The sequence below is a fragment of the Pezoporus occidentalis genome, unplaced genomic scaffold (genome assembly GCF_034315485.1).
Source record: "Pezoporus occidentalis ecotype Australia unplaced genomic scaffold, CSIRO_AGI_Poc_V1 ctg31, whole genome shotgun sequence".
Taxonomy (NCBI): domain Eukaryota; kingdom Metazoa; phylum Chordata; class Aves; order Psittaciformes; family Psittacidae; genus Pezoporus; species Pezoporus occidentalis.
This window is the reverse complement of record NW_026915052.1, coordinates 740,784-760,336: the sequence shown is the minus strand read 5'-3', so window position 1 is coordinate 760,336 and position 19,553 is coordinate 740,784. Positions and strand designations below refer to the sequence as shown.

At 39.8% G+C, this 19,553-nt stretch overlaps 1 long non-coding RNA gene across 1 annotated transcript in view; it reads left to right on the top strand.

Annotated features, from left to right (window-relative positions):
* Positions 1-355: 355 nt before the first annotated feature.
* Positions 356-19,553, top strand: part of LOC134168337 (uncharacterized) — a 41,726-nt gene continuing 22,528 nt past the window's right edge. Inside the window, exon 1 of the long non-coding RNA XR_009966500.1 lies at positions 356-2,039. This is a non-coding gene — a long non-coding RNA (uncharacterized LOC134168337). The remainder of the gene's footprint in view (positions 2,040-19,553) is intronic.

Genomic DNA, 19,553 nt, shown 5'->3' with positions numbered 1-19,553 from the left:
AAGAATTGCCAGGTCTCATGAGTCAGTGATGGATTTCCAGCAGATCACAATTAAATTCTCCTTTTAGCTGTTCTCCCTGCACTCTTTTCTGTAAGGGAAATTGCTTCTACCGACAGCAACGCTGAGTGCGTCTTCCTGTTATTTTCTTTCTCTTTTTCTCCACTGTCCCATTTCTATGTTTCGTTTCCCTGCTCTTCTCACCTTCACACCATTTTATTTCCTTTCCATCCCATCTTTCATTTTTGCTCCTCTCCTAAAATTTTTTTGTCTTGTTTGCCTGGATTTCACATCAACCTTTTTTTCTTAACTTTTACTATCCTTCCTTTACGACACCTTCCCTTCACTGTCATAATGTTCTACCTGGGAGAATGAATGAGCCACCTCTAATGTTAGTCCAGGGACTCAACAAACTGATTCTGCTGCACTTGATTTCTGGAAATATTTTCTTTGTATGTTTCTGAAACCAGCACAGTGGTGAAATAATAACTAGATGCTTCTGATTGAACTGTTTCTCCAACTTTTGACACTGGATATTTAAGAATGAAACTACAGAAAACGATTGTTGGCTTCATATCAAATACTTGTCTGCATTCATTCATAATGCTAACTACATATTAGACACACACCACTAAAGGTGCAAAGAGAGAGAAAAAAAATAAACATTTACACTAATGATCACTCATTTTTTGTAAAATTGCATTTAAAGAAATAGAAGCAGGCACAAGTGTGCAACACACCTGAACTCCCCCACTTTGATCTTTCCCCTGGGGTCCTTTTAGTTGCAGTGGGCCAGCTCTGGTAAGGAGGCAGGACTCAGAAGCCGCTTGGCATCCAGCCCAGTCTTTGTGGGCCACTGGAGAGATGGATAGCTAGGTGCAGAAGTGCCCTGAGGCAGGTGTTAAAATGTTGTTCTTAGTTCCTTGGTGGTAATCATTGCAAAACAATCCTGTCTGCTCTATTCGTATCAACAAGCTGCTTTCCCTGGCTTGTTGCTAAGAGACAGGACTGTTGCTTACAAGTTGCTTAGTGCCTTAGACTTTCATAATTTATAATTTATTATCTTAGCATAAAAATTTGTGGTTTTTTTTTAATTTTGTTTTTCCACCAACACAATAATTGTCACGTAAAACAAAGGTCATGTATCTACCAGAGTAGCAGTTGCTCTTATATACTTCACTTTTGTATGGTTTAGGATTCTGTGAAAAGAAAATGCTATTATAAACTGAAGATGAATATCATTTTTGTCCATTAACTTCTTGCGTTATATGACTGGTTAGGTCAATGGATTCCCTCAAGATTTCTTCACTATTGAAAACATGTTTCTGTCCAACCAAGAAGGAAATGAATTGAAATGATTTCAGTTATCACATGAAAGACATCGGCTCTTTTTGCTCTACACTTCAGCACCTAATAGTTGAACTCATCAGTCCTACTTTCATGAAGTTCAGTGATAGAGATGTTTAACCAATGCCAGAAATTACTCTTGTGCATTAATCTAGCTTTGTGAATATACAAACCTTACCTTGCTAAAGTGTTTTGTACCTAACACTAGTTAAATCAGCTCAGTGAGGAGTAATGACAAAGTGGAAATGAGAATAATTTGCAGACTTGTTAAGTTGCAAAATAACTCTGTCACAGTTCACCAGTTTAAAGAAAAAAAAAAAAAAAAAAAAAAGAAAAAAAAAAAGAAGAACTCATTGTTATACACCCTCGTGGAAATTAAGGATACTGACCTCAGGTTAGGATTTACTTGACTGTTTAACAGAAGAGCTGTACATACAGCTGGTGTTGTGGTATTAAACTAAAGCATATTTAAGAGCTTTACCAATGCACAACCATCAGCTACATTGCCACTGTCAATGCTTTAAAAAAATGAAAGAAAAGTTACTTTTCCACCCTGATTTCAGTGAGCTGTTTAAGCCAGTTAGAACCAAGAACAGCATCATACACAGCTGTAGAAATGGTTATGGAAATGTCCTGATGCAAATAGTGCTTCCCCTGCAAGGCTTGTGAGGGAGTGTCTATCCAGCAAAATCAAGGTTTGTTTTCCACCATAGCTGATCTTTTCCATTCAGCAACACCAGGTTATGCTTGCAAGCGCAGGGCAATATAGCAAGGGTTAATGCATGTATCAGCACACCTTGTTGTCCTAGTTGGCTAATGTAAGCAAAAAAAAAAAAACATCTCCTATGGTAACACTTACATTTTGTGTTGGATATGTGTTCTTGAATGCTTCAGTAGCTTAATTCCCTATTGGCTATGTAATAAGCATGCGAGCCAAGTGTATTTTAGTCAGTCTAAATGTCTTCAGGAGTTGGACCTCTTACAATTTAAGGTAACTCATGGGGTGGCCATGCTGATCAATGCCTGAGATCCCTCTCAAAAGCTCATCCAACCTACAGTGAGAAATTTTCCATGACTTCCAGAAGTTATAAGAAATACAGTTTTTCTTAATCGTGTAATGAAAGTTACTACCTTCAGTTTTAAAAGACAATAAAACTGCAGCTTAAATAAATGGGATGCCAAGAACTTCTTGTATATTCTTGCAAATCCCTGAAACCCTGCTCACTGATTATGATGTAAGTATCTCCCCCTCACATAGTTAAGAAAAATGAAATCCAAAACAACAACAAAAACCTTAGTGAGTTGCTATTCTGTTATATGTGGAATTTCAGTGACATGGAGTTAATTTGAACAATCTGAGTGAAGAGGACAACATCCTCTTATTTTCTTGTTTGTTAATATCTTTAGTACATAATTTCCTATAAAACTGTGGCACTTTATAACCATGCTGGTGTAATGTCATGCTACATGCCTCCTTTATATAAGTTCATGTTAAGTAATTATTACTGCTGCAACCATTCACTCAAACATCAGAAGAGATGAACAGGGAGGAGGAATATAATTTATCCATTAACTTTCCAAGCAGGGCAATCCTGCTGACTCTGTACATGCGTCACAGCACTCTAGAGAAACAGCTGGAGGATACTGAGTCCAGTGAAAGGGTGGACTCACATACCTACAACCTAAGGAAAAACTGACGAAAAATCTCCCTTTGAAACCAATATATATCTAGAATCATAGAGTAGTTAGGGTTGGAAAGGACCTTAAGATCATCTAGTTCCAGCCCCCCTGCCATGGGCAGGGACACCTCACACTAAACCATCTCACCCAAGGCTCTGTCCAACCTGGCCTTGAACACTGCCAGGGATGGAGAATTCACAGCTTCCTTGGGCAACCCATTCCAGTGCCTCACCACCCTAACAGGAAAGACTTTCTTCCTTATATCCAATCTAAACTTCCCCTGTTTAAGTTTTAACCCATTACCCCTTGTCCTGTCACTAAAGTCTCTAATGAAGTGTCCCTCTCCAGCATCCTTGTAGCCTTCTTTCAGATACCAGAAGGCTGCTATGAGGTCTCCACAAAGCTTTCTCTTCTCCAGGCTGAACAGCCCCAACTTTCTCAGCCTGTCTTCATACGGGAGGTGCTCCAGTCCCCTGATCATCCTCGTGGCCCTCCTCTGGACTTGTTCCAACAGTTCCATGTCCTTTTTATGTTGAGGACACCAGAACTGCACACAATACTCCAGGTGAGGTCTCACAAGAGCAGAGGGGCAGGGTCACCTCCTTCAACCTGCTGGTCACACTCCTTTTGATGCAGCCTAGGATATGGTTGGTTTTCTGGGCTGTGAGCACACACTGCGGCTCATGTTCATTTTCTCATCAACCAATGCCCCCAAGTCTTTCTCCGCAGGGCTGCTCTGAATCTCTTCTTTGCCCAACCTGGAGCTGTGCCTGGGATTGCTCTGAGCCAGGTGTAGGACCTTGCACTTATCATGGTTAAACTTCATGAGGTTGGCATCAGCCCACCTCACAAGGGTGTCGAGGTCCCTCTGGATGGCATTGCTTCCCTCCAGCGTATCAACCGAACCACACAGCTTGGTGTCATTGGCAAACTTGCTGAGGGTGCACTCAATCCCACTGTCCATGTCAGCGACAAAGATGTTAAACAAGACCGATCCCAGCACTGATCCCTGAAGGACACCACTCATTACTGGTCTCCAGCTGGATATTGAGCCATTGACCACAATACTTTTCATGCAGCCATCCACCCAGTTCTTTATCCACCGAGTGGTCCATCCATCAAATTGATGTATCTCCAATTTAGAGAAAAGGATGTCGTGTGGGTCAGTGTTGTGCACAAGTCCAGGCAGATGTCATCAACTGCTCTACCCCTGTCCGTCAGTTCTGTAGCCCTGTCATGGAAGGCCACCAAATTGGTCAGGCAGGATTTCCCCCTAGTGAAGCCATGCTGGCTGTCACCAACCACCTTGTTGTTTTTCATGTGCCTTAGACATGCCTTCCAGGAGAATTTATCCTGGTTTATCTGGCAGGTGGTGGAGATGATAATTAAGCGGCAACAGCCACTCATAATTTCTTAGGTATCATGAATTGGAAAATGCATCACCAACAGTATGTCTAGAGGTGGTGACGACCTTCTGAAAGAGTCATTAAAAACTTTGAAGGAGGATTTCCTGGTTTTAAACTCTTGTGGCTATTGGGAAAAGAAACAGATTTATGGCTGACTGCTACTGTTTAGGCTCTTGAGTGAGCAGCAAGCACCAAAGGTTTGGAAATCATTGTAAAAGCACAGAAGAAATAAACTGAAAAGAGTGTAGTGAAGTCTCAAATCGACCATTTTAGTCCTTATGTTAAGTCTGGTGGGAGAAAGAATCAGAGACATAATCTTAGGACTAATTTTGCTGAAACCCATGTGTGAAAACATTCAAATGTTCTTGAGGGATTGTTATCAATTGTTCACTCAGGTATGTCAAGTTCATAATCTAATCTAGAGTTTCATCTCTGGAGCTCTGCCAGAAATCTGATAAATTATTCTGTCATACAAAATCAATGTGCATTCATCAGGTCAGATCTTGGGGTTCAAAAGGAAGGGCTGATGGATCATTATCTAGGTACAGTTCGTGCATTAATAGGTTCATTTGTATTTTATGAGGATTGTAATAACTGATCAAACAAGTCATGTGAACATTTTAGATTAAACAAAGCAGAAAGTGAAAATACCCTGAGTTTTCAACAGGTCAGTTTGAATATCCCTCAGTTACTGGCACTTTTTAAAAGCTTTGATTTCCCTCCCACCTCCCACCCCCAACATATCACTTGCCCTGTTTGGACTAAAATCTTATTATAAACTGGAGAGAGGAAACTGGTCTGAAGGACGGTAGCACAAACACGCTGCTGTTTCAGGATGACTTCCTGGCACCTTGCAGCTTTTGGGTGAACAAAAAAAATGTTTCTCTGTTGTTTTTAGATGCTCTGCTTTCAGAATCAACTAGTAGTATTTATCTAAAGTCAATAAAAACCTTGAAAATCAAAACAGTTTATAAAAGGAAGCATTTGGTTGAAGCTCTGCTTTAATGGATTAACAAAAGAAAAAATAAACCTGAAACCACAGTTTCTTAGTCACCTGATTAATTTTTCCTAGGGGTTACGGGAGCTCTCCTGAGAAGATACATGGACCTGTGTTGCCCAGTGGGAATTCAGCATCATGAATGTTTACACCTCTTTTCAAGGAAATGCCTGAAAAAAGACAAGGGAGAGCTCTTCACTGCTCCCCTCTCAGGCAAAATGCCCGCTGAATTCAATGGGATTTTTTCATGAGTAAATCAAGCAGGATTTGGCTCTGGAAGTACATAACAAGATTGAACAGACTTGGTTCACAGTAATGGCGTCCTATTGTGCTGTGGTATGGTAGAACATGCAGTGCTGGAGTGCATTCTGTCAGTGCCCCCGACTTCCAGAGGATATGGTAATATCACATTATTGTAAACTAGAAGAAAGGGATCTGGTAGAATTAGGACTGGAGATTATTGTAGGGTTTTTCAGTAGTACAAGAAAAGTGAAGAAATGTAGCCATTATGAATACAGGATATTAATAGCTTACATTTGCTCTGTGAACTGTCTAATTCCCAGAAAGTTGAGGCAGATGACATGTTCCACAGTGGTGCCTAGTGGCTCCATTCTAATTTACAGATACATTACCAAAAGTCTGACTAAAAAGGCCCAGCTTGCAAGTTGTTGATTGTCTCTCCTCCTTGATTTCACTGGCTCTACAAAGCTGTCATCTTGTGCTGGATTTAGGAAGTGAGGCATCTGAAACAGGCCTTTACAAAGCACTCTGAAGTCTTGGCTTAGGCAACAGGGTAAAGCTTGGTGTATTCCCTGGCTCAGCACTGCACATTCCCATCAGCAGACACTGGACACATCTATCGCAGAATGGTGCAGTCCAAGGGTGATCCAAGCTCAGGTGACACATAAATACTACATTCCTTGCAGCCTTCAACCTCCAAACCATTTCTGGAAGGGCACCAGAGCTGACATAGCTGCTGTGAACCACAGGTTATGTACGCTGTATGAAGGAGCCCTGCACATTCATAGAGCAGGCTGTGGTTTGCCTTGGGCCCATGCCAGGAAGATCAGGCCATGCTTTCTCCTGGGTATGGCTCAAACCTTCTGCTTGGTCAAAGGTTTTTGCCTGTGTGATAGAGTTAGAAGGTGGATATGAACAGCGGCTGGACCTTGAGTGAAAAATGTTTTCTCAGAATTTGGTTTAAACATGCCCAATTTGTACCTACAAGCACACAAGTCTTACTTGCTCATATAAGTTCTAGACTGAATCATTCAAAAATTTGAAGAAGGTGACACAGGCATAGGAGTTGCACCAGCCCTCAGAAAGCTGGAACTTGCCTGGAAGAAATATCTCTAAATGCTGTAGACTGGGGGAATCTATGTGATTTTTATGTTGTCCTGGTACAAACAAAAATCAATGATTGCCAGTTGATACAGCTGTTGCTGTTCTCTGCTCCAAAAGAATTCCATTTGTAAGTCCTTTGACACACACCGAGATTTTTTTTTCTGAAAAACACTCTGAAAAGTAGAGTTTATATGATGTATATGGGATGTGTACGTGTGTGTGAAAAGTGGAAAGTACCAAGTATGCAGTGAAAACCACAAGGGCCAATATGACTTTGTGGTATTATTTTAAAAATTTACGAAGTCTCTGAGACTGTCAGTGGTACCTGGAAGGCATAACATGAACTTTTATTTAACACAGACTATCTCTGATGAGCATTATTAATTGATATTTATAGAGAAGTGCATTAAGAGTTATCTGGGTATGGGCACTGCTATAAAGCCATAAATATATTTAGCTAGTTTTTATAGTTCCTTAAGATCAGTCACCAGAGACAGAGAATAATATATATTTGATATGAATAACATCTGTATTTGTGTCTAAATAGAAGAGGAAATGCATCTGCCTTCAGTAGAACTCTCTTTTTAATGTTTCAGCCTGCAAGAAATGCACATTAATAGCAGCTTGTTCCCTGAGGAAGGTTTTGAACTAGAGTACTTGAGAAGAAACTTACAACAGAGAAGCCTAAAGTGCCACCCAGTCCCTTTTAATTAGCACATATAAGTCCCCCTACATCCAAGATATGATTGAGAATTTCTGCCATTTCATTTTAATATCAGTGTTATATGCTAACGTTTGTCAGACTAAGCTAAAAAGTCACTTCTTTTTATGTTGTTTCCCACATGCAGAGCAGACCTCTTACATTTTTGTTGGCTGCTAACGTACTAAGCGTTTTTTGGCAGCGTGTGGTTCTGGATTGAAGCCATGCATGCAAGTCTTCCACAGTAAGTATGGCCCAAAGGATTAAAGATCAATGGATTTAGTTATCTGGTGAAGTTCCCCTGCCTCTCTGGTGCTATTAAAAGGTTTTGCTATTGTAACAAGCACCAGAACTTTTCATTTTAAACTTGCCCAACTGAGGCTTCCACTTAGGCTGCAGAGCATAAGAAAGTTACTGGACTTCTGTAGGCAGCCTTACTGTGATGCCACTGAAATGCAAGTCCAAGAAAAAACCCAAGCAGATATTACATATGTTTGAAGACAAAAAATTCTGCATAAAGGGAGGGGCGAAAACCCCAACATTGCAGTGTGTTTTCACAGTGTAATCAAAGGATACTGCCTTAGAGAAAATTGCCTTCTAATTAGTTCATAATCAAATCCTGAGAAATGGGGTAGAGACTGAAAAGCTCTGTTGTCTGAAGCACCGCAAGCTGGAGAGAAAGGAATCCTAAGTCCCTAGAGCTCTGGGGCCTCCAAACCACAAACCTGGCCCATGGCTTAGCTGCCACAGGCTGTGGGCTGAGGACTAGTGGACACTACCTGTTGCTCCCCACTCCGCCACTGGCTCCAGTGCTTTCGTGTGCTGTTCAAAGCTACTGATTCAAGCCCCAAAATTCTTCCCTTTGTGAGACAATGCAAACAGCTGCCACAGAGATTTTCTCTGCAGTGCACGTGTGGAGATTCGTCCTGTGTTTGGTGTCCCCATGCAGCAGAAGCATATCATAAAAACCTTCAGGATTTGGCCCATGCTGTGTGTGAATATCTTGGCTTTCAGGTTTGAGGGACTAAGCAGTTTTTTATTTTCTTTTTTTAACCATGGAACTTCCTGAGGGGAGAAAAAGCCTGAACCCAGCTGATTTAGTCTTGTCTTTTTTTTAGGTGAACAGAATAAACCATTCCAGGCATTTTCCTTCATAGTGGACTCTTCTCAGGAGGCAAAAATACAATTCAAGTTTGCGTCCACCCTGTCTTGTAGGGAGTGGGAAAGCAGAACTCCTCTGCACTTTCCCACTATCTTCATCCACACCCCTGTACAGCTTCAGGCACTATTCCTGTATCTACTGAGTTCATAGGGCTAATCTTTCCAAGAAGGGAAATAAAAAAAACTATAGAAGAGTAAATCCTACCTTCCTACCTTTGTATTAGCAAGCTGAAATTATTGATACATATTGCACTGCTGCAAGACTGGATGGTAAAAGCCAATAAAAAGTCTTTCAGTGCACAGGACATATTCTAGCTTGAGCCATATGTTGACACAGTATTAATTCCACCTAAAAACATTTTAATGTCCGGAGCTGGAGTTCACATTGCCCTGTATATTTATGAAATTCTTTGCTGTTGAAGTGACCAACACACATCAAAAGAACCCCAGATCTTACCAAGATGACCCTCCCACCCTGTGTTTAAAGCAAGAATAACCTATCTCAAACTTCTGGGTTAACAACTGTTAACTCTAAGTCTTACCAGGGTGACAGCCAGGTTAACTCTAACATTAGCATCTCTGCCACCCTAAACTAAAATAAAAACCTGACAAAGGGATTTTCCAGCATATAGCGGAAGAAGGCACCAGTCAAAGAGATGATCTGCTTTTGATAAAAAGCTCACTATTGATTTCAGGATTTTGTTGTCCATGAAAACTGCCCTCAATTGCCAGCTATCCAGAAAAGCTCTTCAAAAATATTAAATGTGCCCAGAGACAGACTATCAGGCTACCAGGCTCCCTAGTGAAGCCACATAGTTCTGTAGTGCAGAGAAAAAATTGTAAATGTATTTTTCATAAGGGCAGCCAGATAAAATAAGAACTAATCCAAATACCAAACTAAGTCAAAACCATTGTGAGAGCTCAGGTAAACACTGCCTCACTTACGCAAGTAAAGGATCATTCAGCATAAAAAAGATCCTGTCCTTTTGCTGCTAATGCAGACTCAAAAAAATCCTATCCTCCAAGCATCTGTCATGCTAGGTTGACACAGATATTTTGGAGCTTCCATTCACATGAGCTGAATTTTTAGAGCTATATCCAAACCGAATTTATGAAACCTCCACAGTTTTAGGGATTCACCCTTCAATGCTTTTTAAGTGCTACTAGATTTGCCATTTATCAATAAAAAAACACACCTAGAAGTCTTCATATTAATTCTAATTTTTAGACCTTTCTGAGGCTCTGAAAATTGTTGCACACATACAGGATGCTAAATTAGCTAGTTTTCCTGTAGCTAGAGTGCACTAAAACAGTTCTCCTCATGACAGTCTCTGTTATTGTGGATAGTTTGAAGCCAGGAAGGCAAATGGGGATCTGAACTTTCTCAAAATTGGAACTGGTCTGTATCTGAGGTTTACCCCAGTGCAGTATAGATGTAGGAGCCAGCCAAATACCTCACATCTGAATGCTATCTGCCTGGGGGAGCAAGTGTGCCCTGAAGTCTCTATTCCCAGCCATGACCCTTTCCCATTTGTGTTTCCATTTCCAAGGCAGCACCCAGCTCATTACACTGCTCTCATTGTAAGAATCTGCAGGTGTTTCTAGATAGAGCTCATCTTGGTTTGGTTTTTTTTTGATGGTTTATTTGTTTGTCTTGTTTGTTTTTTTTTTTGCTTTTGTTTTCCCTTCTACTTCATCTCTATTTTAAAAACAAAAATACCCTTTGTTTTAATAATCTTTCCACCACCCTTTTGTTAGGTGGTTGGTTTTAGCCTGCCTAACCAAGCTCACCGACACCTATATTTACTTTACTTTTTTTCTTTTTTTGTACTTGCCCTTTTCCTCTTGCCTGTACTGCAGTGATGTCAAGAGTCCTAAACCATGCAAACAGGCTTAAGAGATGAGCAGCACTGTCAAGGGTTGCAGACAGTGACAAAAGAAAGTTAGTCAAAGTCAGCCTGCCAACCACTTGCTCCAGACAGGTGCTGCTAGAGGAAGAAGAGCAGAATTAGGGCCACAACATGGTGGCCAGAAGTGGGGTTGTTATACGTTCTGTACAAGCATAAAGGTTTCCTCCTACTCCTCATTAGGGTGGGAAATGGTGTCTAAAAAAAACAAAACAAAAATAGAGCACATATAGCATCATCTAAGGCAAAGGATTTAGTCAAATGGGGTTGTCTGGTCCTTAACTAAACGGCATCAAGAACTTTCAGTTTTCTTATGCTTCTTACTTATCAGTGGGAGTGTTGCATTTAATTTAAAATATTTCCCAACAGCTTGCAAAGAAAACAAATCTAGAGGAAAATGTTTTCTTCCAGTAAGTTACTCATACTGATATTATTCTGTCTGTTTATATGTTAATGCAATCATACCTGTGTCCTTCCCCTCATTTCTCAGCATGTCTTCTTTCACTACTCGTCTTGTAGCACTCCCCAAAGGTTTGCTGTATCAGTCCACAGTGACTGATTTACACACTAGAAAGTCTCTAAAAGCATAAAGATGCATCATGCATATAGCACTGCCTCACTTTAGAGCAGGGACATGAACAAATTAATTCCCATGATATTTATGGGAACTTAAACACAGAGGGGCAGAGAATTAAAAACAGGGATGCTCTCTAGCAGGCAAGGAGACTGCTGGCTAGTATACTCCATTGGATGAAATCTCACCAGGAAAGTGTTTGGAGCCTAACCCTAGACTTCACATGCCAAGTTCTTCAGCCTGGTGCTATTCTAGATGTACCGGTCCAATCTGTGGCAGTGCGTGACTCAGCCAGACCTCACACAGCTGAACAGAGCTTGGAAGCCTCTGCCTATGAATTCCTGGTTTAGACTTCACTTTCTCTGTCTGTTTTCTATTAGCTCTGTGGGTTTTCAGGCTTTTATGGCAATCCTCTGACTGAAAATTACTGCTGCCCAAGACAGCCTGACTGCCAACAAGGTTGCAAACACAGATCTTTTTCAGTAACTGTTTGGGGCATGAAAAGTTGGTAATTTTCAAACTTTTCATTAAATGTACATTTCTGAAAGCTGAAACGTTAATTTCCGTACACTTCTCTCTCTCTTTCTCTCTCCCTCTCACTTACTCTCCTTTTTAAGCTGACATCAAGAATTCAGGCGCAGAGAGAAAGGCAGTGAGTACAAATCTATTTTTCATGTAACTCTACTGAAGTTGGGGAACTTACACTAAGGAAAATCTGGGGCCATTCTGTTTATTTTCTTACTCTTGGTTTGCTTAATTTCATGCCACTTAAAATTACATTTAATTGCAGCAGTTCTCTATTTCATTTTCAGTTACACTTGTTTCCCAGCATGTTCCTCAGGACATTGGAAGAAGATAAAGGCTGTATCAGTTTGGAAAAATGAGACTATTTCTGCATGTATGGACACTTGTCAAGTGTGGGAGGAATATTTTACTGCCCACCTACCCATCACTCAAATGTCCTGGTCAGATTACTGAAATAAATTAACCTTAAGAATAATTATCTGAAAAGAAGAATTCTCTTCCTGCCTCAAAAGCACATCTACTACCATATAAGCTTTTTTTACATAGATATCATAAACCCAAGCTGGTTTCAGAAAATAAACTGAGGAATGCCCAAACCGTCTGAGGCACTCATTTCTCAGTACTTGATTGATCTGAAGTTGCATTACTGGCAAATAAAAGTACTCACGCAAAACCCTCATTCTGCTGTAGCTGCATTTGAAACAACAGCTTATATCAAATGAAACATTTGTACTCTGAAAGCCAAGGCCCCTACCTGCTGCCAGCTCTGCCGGGGCTGGGGGAAAACACAAATTGAGGATTTTGCTAAAAAGCCTCTTGGTGAGGTTCCTTGTCACTCATCAGCTCAACCTCTTGGACCACGTTCATTCTCACTTTCGTTTGCAAATTTAGGAAACAATCACATGGTGGAGCTTAATTTTCTTGAAAGTTCATGGCCAGCAAATTTCAAAGTAAGTCACATGCAGGCATTCACGTGCATGAGTAGTCCCATAGGAGATTGCTCATTCACCAAGGAGCAAAACAGTACCATGTAACTTATGGAAGCACTCGTAACTCAGTTACACATCTTGAATACTGTCTATGGAATATTTGGAGACAGCTGTTCATGATTAACCCAGAAAGGTTTTAAAATATTTACATTTTTCCTTGTGGCCCTTGTTCAGCAAGGTACGCAGACATATGTGTAACTAAGCAAATAAATAGCAGAGCATGATAAGAAAGCATAGTGTGAGAATACCAAGATGTTTTACTTCTCCTGTCAATGGATATTCCCTTTAAGTGGATAGATGGTAATAAGTTTGGTTATATAAAAGATATGAGTAAGGACAAGACAGTGTCATGGAGTGGTGTGACCTGTTTATTGCTGGTCCTTAGAAATGTGAAAGTCCCACAAGAGTAGAAAACACATGGGGTAACTGAAAGAAGTCCCAGTTTGGTATATTTTTAACACCAAAACCTTTTGTTGCAAGTAAGTTTTGCTTGTGGATTTTTCATGAGCAGAAAAAGAAGATATATTCATTGGATGATTTATGTATTTCAAATTATTTGCTCAGCTCACTGCAGAATGAATTGATACGCTGCAGAAATCCATATTACATCTATTTCACCTTCCTGTAGCTTTGAGGATACATGGCAAAACAGCTTTGCTTAATGCCGTATTCATGCGTCCTGTGGGAGAAATTTATTTTTTTTTTTGTTCTTTTTCTGCATCTGTGCATTCATTAAACACACACAAACACACAGAAGCACTGAAATACAAAGAGATCCACAAAAGCAAAGCAAGCTGAGTTGGAACATGTTTCTGAATTTGTTTTCAAACTCAAGACAGTGAACAAGTCTCAAAAAATAGTACAGGTGAGACTGCAAAGTTTTGGGGAAATACTTTGAACACTTGTAAACATGATGTGTGTAGGCAAATGTTTAATTTGCCTTTTTTACTTCTACGAATTACATTAGGAAATCAGATCAGACATCTCTGACTTCTTTGGAACGTCAAATCAATGTATTCCTTCAAAACACATAATTGCAGGGAGCTGCTCTGCTGCTCAGCTTCTGTAGTTTTGATTGTTCCACTTTCAGACTGATGATGATCAGACACTTCAGTTGTTTTAGCAGTTCATTTACATAATATAGGTAGTTTGGGAAACATCACCTGCAGCCCCAAATATAGTGTGTTAGACACTGCAGAGTCTGAACGAAAAAGAAGCAAACACTTTGAGTTCATGCAATTAGAGGACAGAGACAAGTCTCACACTTTCATTCACTGTTCTTTGATCACAAGGCCCAACATTTTAATCCATCCTAGGTAGAGCCATGGAAAATGCATTTGAGCTGATACCTGTATCAGCACTACTTTAATGCGCTTCTCTCTCAGATTCAGGATTGAAGCATCTAGATTTAAAATGTTCTTCTAGTGCCAAAAGAGGTTGAATTTGAGAGATTAGGATTTATGAGTACTGCTAACATGTAGCAGAGGTCACTTGATCTGGTCACTCGTCTATTGTTCCTATGAGAGAATGCATTGTAGTGGTTTGGAAGTAGCAATATGGAAGATATAGTGTGTGTCTTGTTACCACACACACAATTAGGATCTTAATGAGAAGCTTTCTGTTAACATCATATTAGATCTAGTGACCTAGAGTGATACAAAGTCAATGGACCCATTACGTTGTGTGCCATACTGTACAAAGTCCCACAGAAAGCCACAGACTATTGAAGGGCCATCCGTATGATACCCTCAGGGACTATTCTCCCTTCAATGAATATGTATAACTCTCATTAATGTTAATAGAAGTTACATCTAAATAGTTAGGGGAGAACAGACCCTCTTTTTAATATGAAAGTGTACTTGGAGGTGATTCCACAGGAGCTTTAGCATCCAAAACAATGTCAATGAAGTTATTACAAATCAATAGGTGAGCAGCAAGGGAAATCAACAGGACATGGCACACAGCCCATACTATGTGCTCAAAATGCATGGGGCACACAATGTTCCCCCCCTACAGTACCTATGGTATATTTTAAAATGGAGGCAACCTAAACTAAACCTGTCATATTCCTTATTAATCACTTCTTATTATGTAATAGGCTCAGGAAATTATCCCCATTTTACAGAGGAGAAACTGTCTCACCTAACTTTCATAATCTAAAGATCAGTTTAATCTGCTTTTCTAGACTCTTTTTATGATTCTCAAGGGCCATCAGCCACCTAAACTGGGTAATAGATTCTGGTTCTGTTGAGACAAGATGATTCTTCCTTTAGGGGTGCAGATTTCCCTTTGCTGACTGCATGGGAAGTATAGACTTAGCTGACTCACATTACATGAAGTGATTGCAACCACCTCAAGGTCATAGAGTAGTATGTAGCTACATGAAGTCTTGAACTTTGGTTTTCAAGGGTCAGCCCAACTGCTCCAGTCACTGTACAGCTTTTATTTCTTGATAATGATTCTAAATCCCTGAAAATCTTCGTGTCTTTGAAATAGTAGTATTTGCATTAAAATGACCTCTGATATTCAGCAGGCTTTCTCTGGAGAGCAGCATATGTAGGCATAGCTTCAGAGGCACTGCCTAGCACATGTAGTATTACAATCATTCTCTGTATGTATACTATGAAGCAATGGTTTAGATTTTTTTAATTAAAGAGTATAACTCTAAAACTCCTAAAGTTCTCAGCACTGGCCTAAAGGGTCCCACTGAAACCCCTGTGCAGACCCTCTTTGACCTCCAAGCAGCAGCAAGAGCAGGCCACTCTGATAGCAGAGGGGAATTGGGAGCTGGGACCTGATTCAACACAGGTGGGGCAGAAGCCTCGTCAATGTGGGGGGCAGTCTTACAGCATCCAAGCAAGAACAGCTTCAGGTAAGGTTTCTGGGTCCAACTAAAGTCCGGTAATCTTCCTCAAGTCCCTATAGTGAGGCAGGTCCAAAGTCAAGCCAGAAAGTCAAGTCAGTATAGCTCAGGAAGGAGACAAAGGTGAGGGCCTGAGCTTAAAGGTGGTTCTCAAGTAAGGAGGAACTGGCCTCCACTAAGACTGCAGAACAGACATTGCACCACATCTACACTGATCCTGAGACTAGGGGAACCAAGCTCCCAGGTAGGAGTGAGGACCTGCAATATTGAGCACCCAGGACCCTGTAATATTGACCACTCAGGACCCTGCAATAGTACAACAGGAGTGGGAGTGCAATAGCATTTAGAACCCTGATAGCTATTGCTTCAAAGTAGAAACTTCTAACTTAAATTTCTAAAGTGTTCATGCTGCTCCAGTTGGCTTTGTATTTTCAATGAATTGTTTGAAGTAATTCTAAACTTTTAAAGAAGATGTGGGTCATATCTCTTACTGTAGCTAGAGGACAGCCTTATGAAGCGTGCATCAGCCAAGGCAGTTTTGAATTGCAGTGAGCATGAGTCAGCAAGCCCTGGATCCCCAAAGCCTTATGCTATAGCTCTCTTCTGCTAACGCCTAGGCTGGCAATGAGGCACTGTATATTGTGTCATTAGACCACCTTGGATCTAGGACAGATGCAGGGATAGATTAGAATTAGTGAAGGATGGCAGAGTGGGAAGGTACTCTATTGTCATGCCTTCTCCTTACCTCACCAACATATCTGGCTACAATCACTTCGTTTAAGTATCTTCCCATCCCTCAGGCAATAATTTATCTGTGATTACTCCATGACCATTTTACCTTTTATCAGACCACTCTCTGACTCATCTACCCTGTTCTGTGCCCAGAAGCATGTTCCCAGGAAGTGGGGACTAATCATCAGCTTCAGCACACCTAGGTTGAAACAAACGGTTAACACCCTTGGGTGAGATCCTCTTACTGCTTCGTGTAGCCCCTGTGCATGAGAGCAGCCATCAAGTCTGCCACTGTTGTCAGACTGAACCCCTAGACATTAAAATAGTCACTACAATCTCTAACATGGCTGTGAGGACTAAATAAGTTGTTACCTTATTGTCACACTATACCTTTACTTTTTCTAGTGCAAATACAAATATTTGTGAAAATGCAGTCTATTTATCCAACAGATGACAATGACTATGACGGAGGATTAAAACCCTAGAAACAAGAATTTCCACTACAGTTAAAAAAAGAAATCTGTGGTTTGGAGTTTTTCAGTGTTTCATGTAATCGCAGTTCTAGTGCTTGTACTGAAAAACATGCGAGACTGAAATCTTTTTGAACAAAAAAACAGTTGAGAAGAAAAGGACTATGTGTGTATAGGTATCTGTGTACAGTCATACCTAAATTGGGCAGTGTATGTTTGTAGATATGTCCTTCTAACTCTTAGTATGACTATACATTTAGATACATGCAGCCAGTGTGTGTATATACTACATTTAGTTAAAAAACAGACTTCTATTCATATTTGCCTTGATAAATGCATAAATGTACAGACAGTTTCTTGGCCACAACTACTGCATGCTTGACAGATATGGTCACCTCATACCAGACCTCACCTAGACCTGGGGCAAAGACAAATCCAGTTTGATTGATTGGGATATTGTGTATTCATTCATTAGTCCAGGCTTTGGCAGACAAGACCTGGCAGGTATCTTCTTGTAAGCAGACGGCTTTCCTGGTGTGGTCTTGGCTTTTCTGGCAGCTTAGCTGTGAAATTTTATACACTTTTGTGGCAGGGATTAAGGCTATCAGGACTCCAAGATTTCTCATATATTAGACAACATATGCAGACTGAACTCTTGTGCTATCTTCCATGTCCCTAAGAAAATGAAGTCTGCACTGCTGCTTCTGGGATTTCCTATGTAGGGTGGGCCTGGGGCCCATTTTTCAGTCTCTTTTTATGAAGAAAGCACCTAGAATTTGCAGCAAGTTTCATATAAGTATCTCTTCCAATTGATTTTAGCACAGTCTCCCAAACCTAAATTGTTTTAATATTCTCTCCAGAGAGAGAATTAAAATGAAAAAGAGAACCAGAAGAGAGAACCTGAAACCAACTCAAAACTTTCAGTGGTAATGCCTGGTTTATAAGTCAATTATGTGTCAGAAGTACAAGTTTTCAGGCTTGAGAGATATCTTATCCTTAAGGTTAGTGTTAAGATGTGCAAGCTGAAATACTTTGGCTACTGAAGCAGGCAGAAGAGGAAAACACAGCTCATACTGGCCATTTAAATTCTTTTTTAATTTATTATTTTCCCTAGATCAAAAATCCACCACTTTGTAAACTCACCAAGAAAAATGTAAATTTTATCACACTGCATAGGACAGGATTTGTCCAAAGCGGGCAAAGTTCATTAGTTAAAAAGGGCCAATGAGACCAAATTAAAATAAGTGTTCTCAACTCATATTCAGAAAACACATTCTATAGTACTTAGCTGCTAAAAAAATACATTCACATTCACTAGAAGTCTCCTTATGTATTGCCAGAGTGGAATAAAATGCCTTATTATAAGTAAAAATCAGTCCCAGAGTTTTGAGGTGCGTTTCTATAGGTATAGATTTCTGATGTGTGAAGGGCAATAAATTTGGCCCTTCCTTTTAAAGAAACAGTTAGTAAAATTTATGCATTTACACTTTCATAGTGTTCAGATATATTAGGCTTTGAGAAGGAAAGCAAAGCATGTAAATACTGCTGAGCTGCTGCTTTTTTATTATTCAGTCAATACGTAGCCATTGTTCTTAATTAAATAAAGCTGACAATATTAAAGTCTCTTCACTCCTACCCATCCAGTGCCAGAACAGAACTAAACACAGTTTTAGGCTTTGAACCTGGAAAAGCTTAGATTCATGCTTGACTTGATGAATATGATTTGTCCCATTGTCTTCAGTGGTTTGTCTTTAACACACCTTCGCATTCTGCAAGGGGTTAAGCAGGTCTGTAAGTAATTACAAGCACAAAAAATGAATACATTTATTGAGGTCACTATGACATGGCAGAGGAGAGAGATCAATATTCTTTTGAGGAGACTCAGTTGTATTATCATTAAATAATTAAAAATTACTAAATGATTCATGCTTTGTTTTCCTTTATACATTCAATGTTTAACAGGTAGGATTTTCTGTTACTTGATTAAAGATAACTACATTTCCTGTGAGACCATAAATAAAATTATATTGTAGTTTTATCAAATAAAAGATTTTGTAAAATAGACCTTTTGGAACTGAACATACCTGATTTCTATCAGGGGGATGTTTATTCATTTTTTTTTGTCTAGTAGCTTGGATGAATAGTCTTCCCACTGTACTAGCAGTGGCTGTTCTATAACTTTATTATAACTATCTTAATTTAAGGAATACCACCTTCATGCTGTAGTTGTGTTAAGGTAACAGTATGTACAATTGACTATTTACACGTAAAGGACATTTTAAAAAATAGCTAGAGCTGTTTCCTGTGTAGGTAATCTGCATCAAAGAACAGACAAGGCCACAAATTAAATGTAGCTGTATAGATAGCAAGAGAGATAAGTATAACATGCTCTGTTTATTAAATACTTCTTTGGTAGATAAATGTTTCATCCTGAAGTCAGATTTATGTAAAGCCCATAGAAGAATTCTTTTACAAACCAGATAAAAGTACTCTAGTGTGCTTGTTTAACATTTTAGCTTTTCTAAGATGACTAGCACAAAAGCCTTGTTTTTCAGTGCTGCACTAGGGTATGTGTAGCTAGCATGGAAAATGCTATGTAAATAATGGTATAACAAGGATGTGTTTCCACAGTAAAATTGGACTCCCTGCTATATGTTTGTATTTAACGTGGTTCATTCTGGGCATATGTTTTTAAAAAAACAGCAATTCCAGGGAATGGATGTTTGATAGGCAGGACTGTTCTTAGAATTGGCTACCCCTTGGAGTAGTGAAATGAGAGAGCTCTGGTTAGTGAATGTCATTGCATTGCCAGTTCATCACCTATTATTATGTGAGTGACTTATCTAAGCAAGGCTGCACTG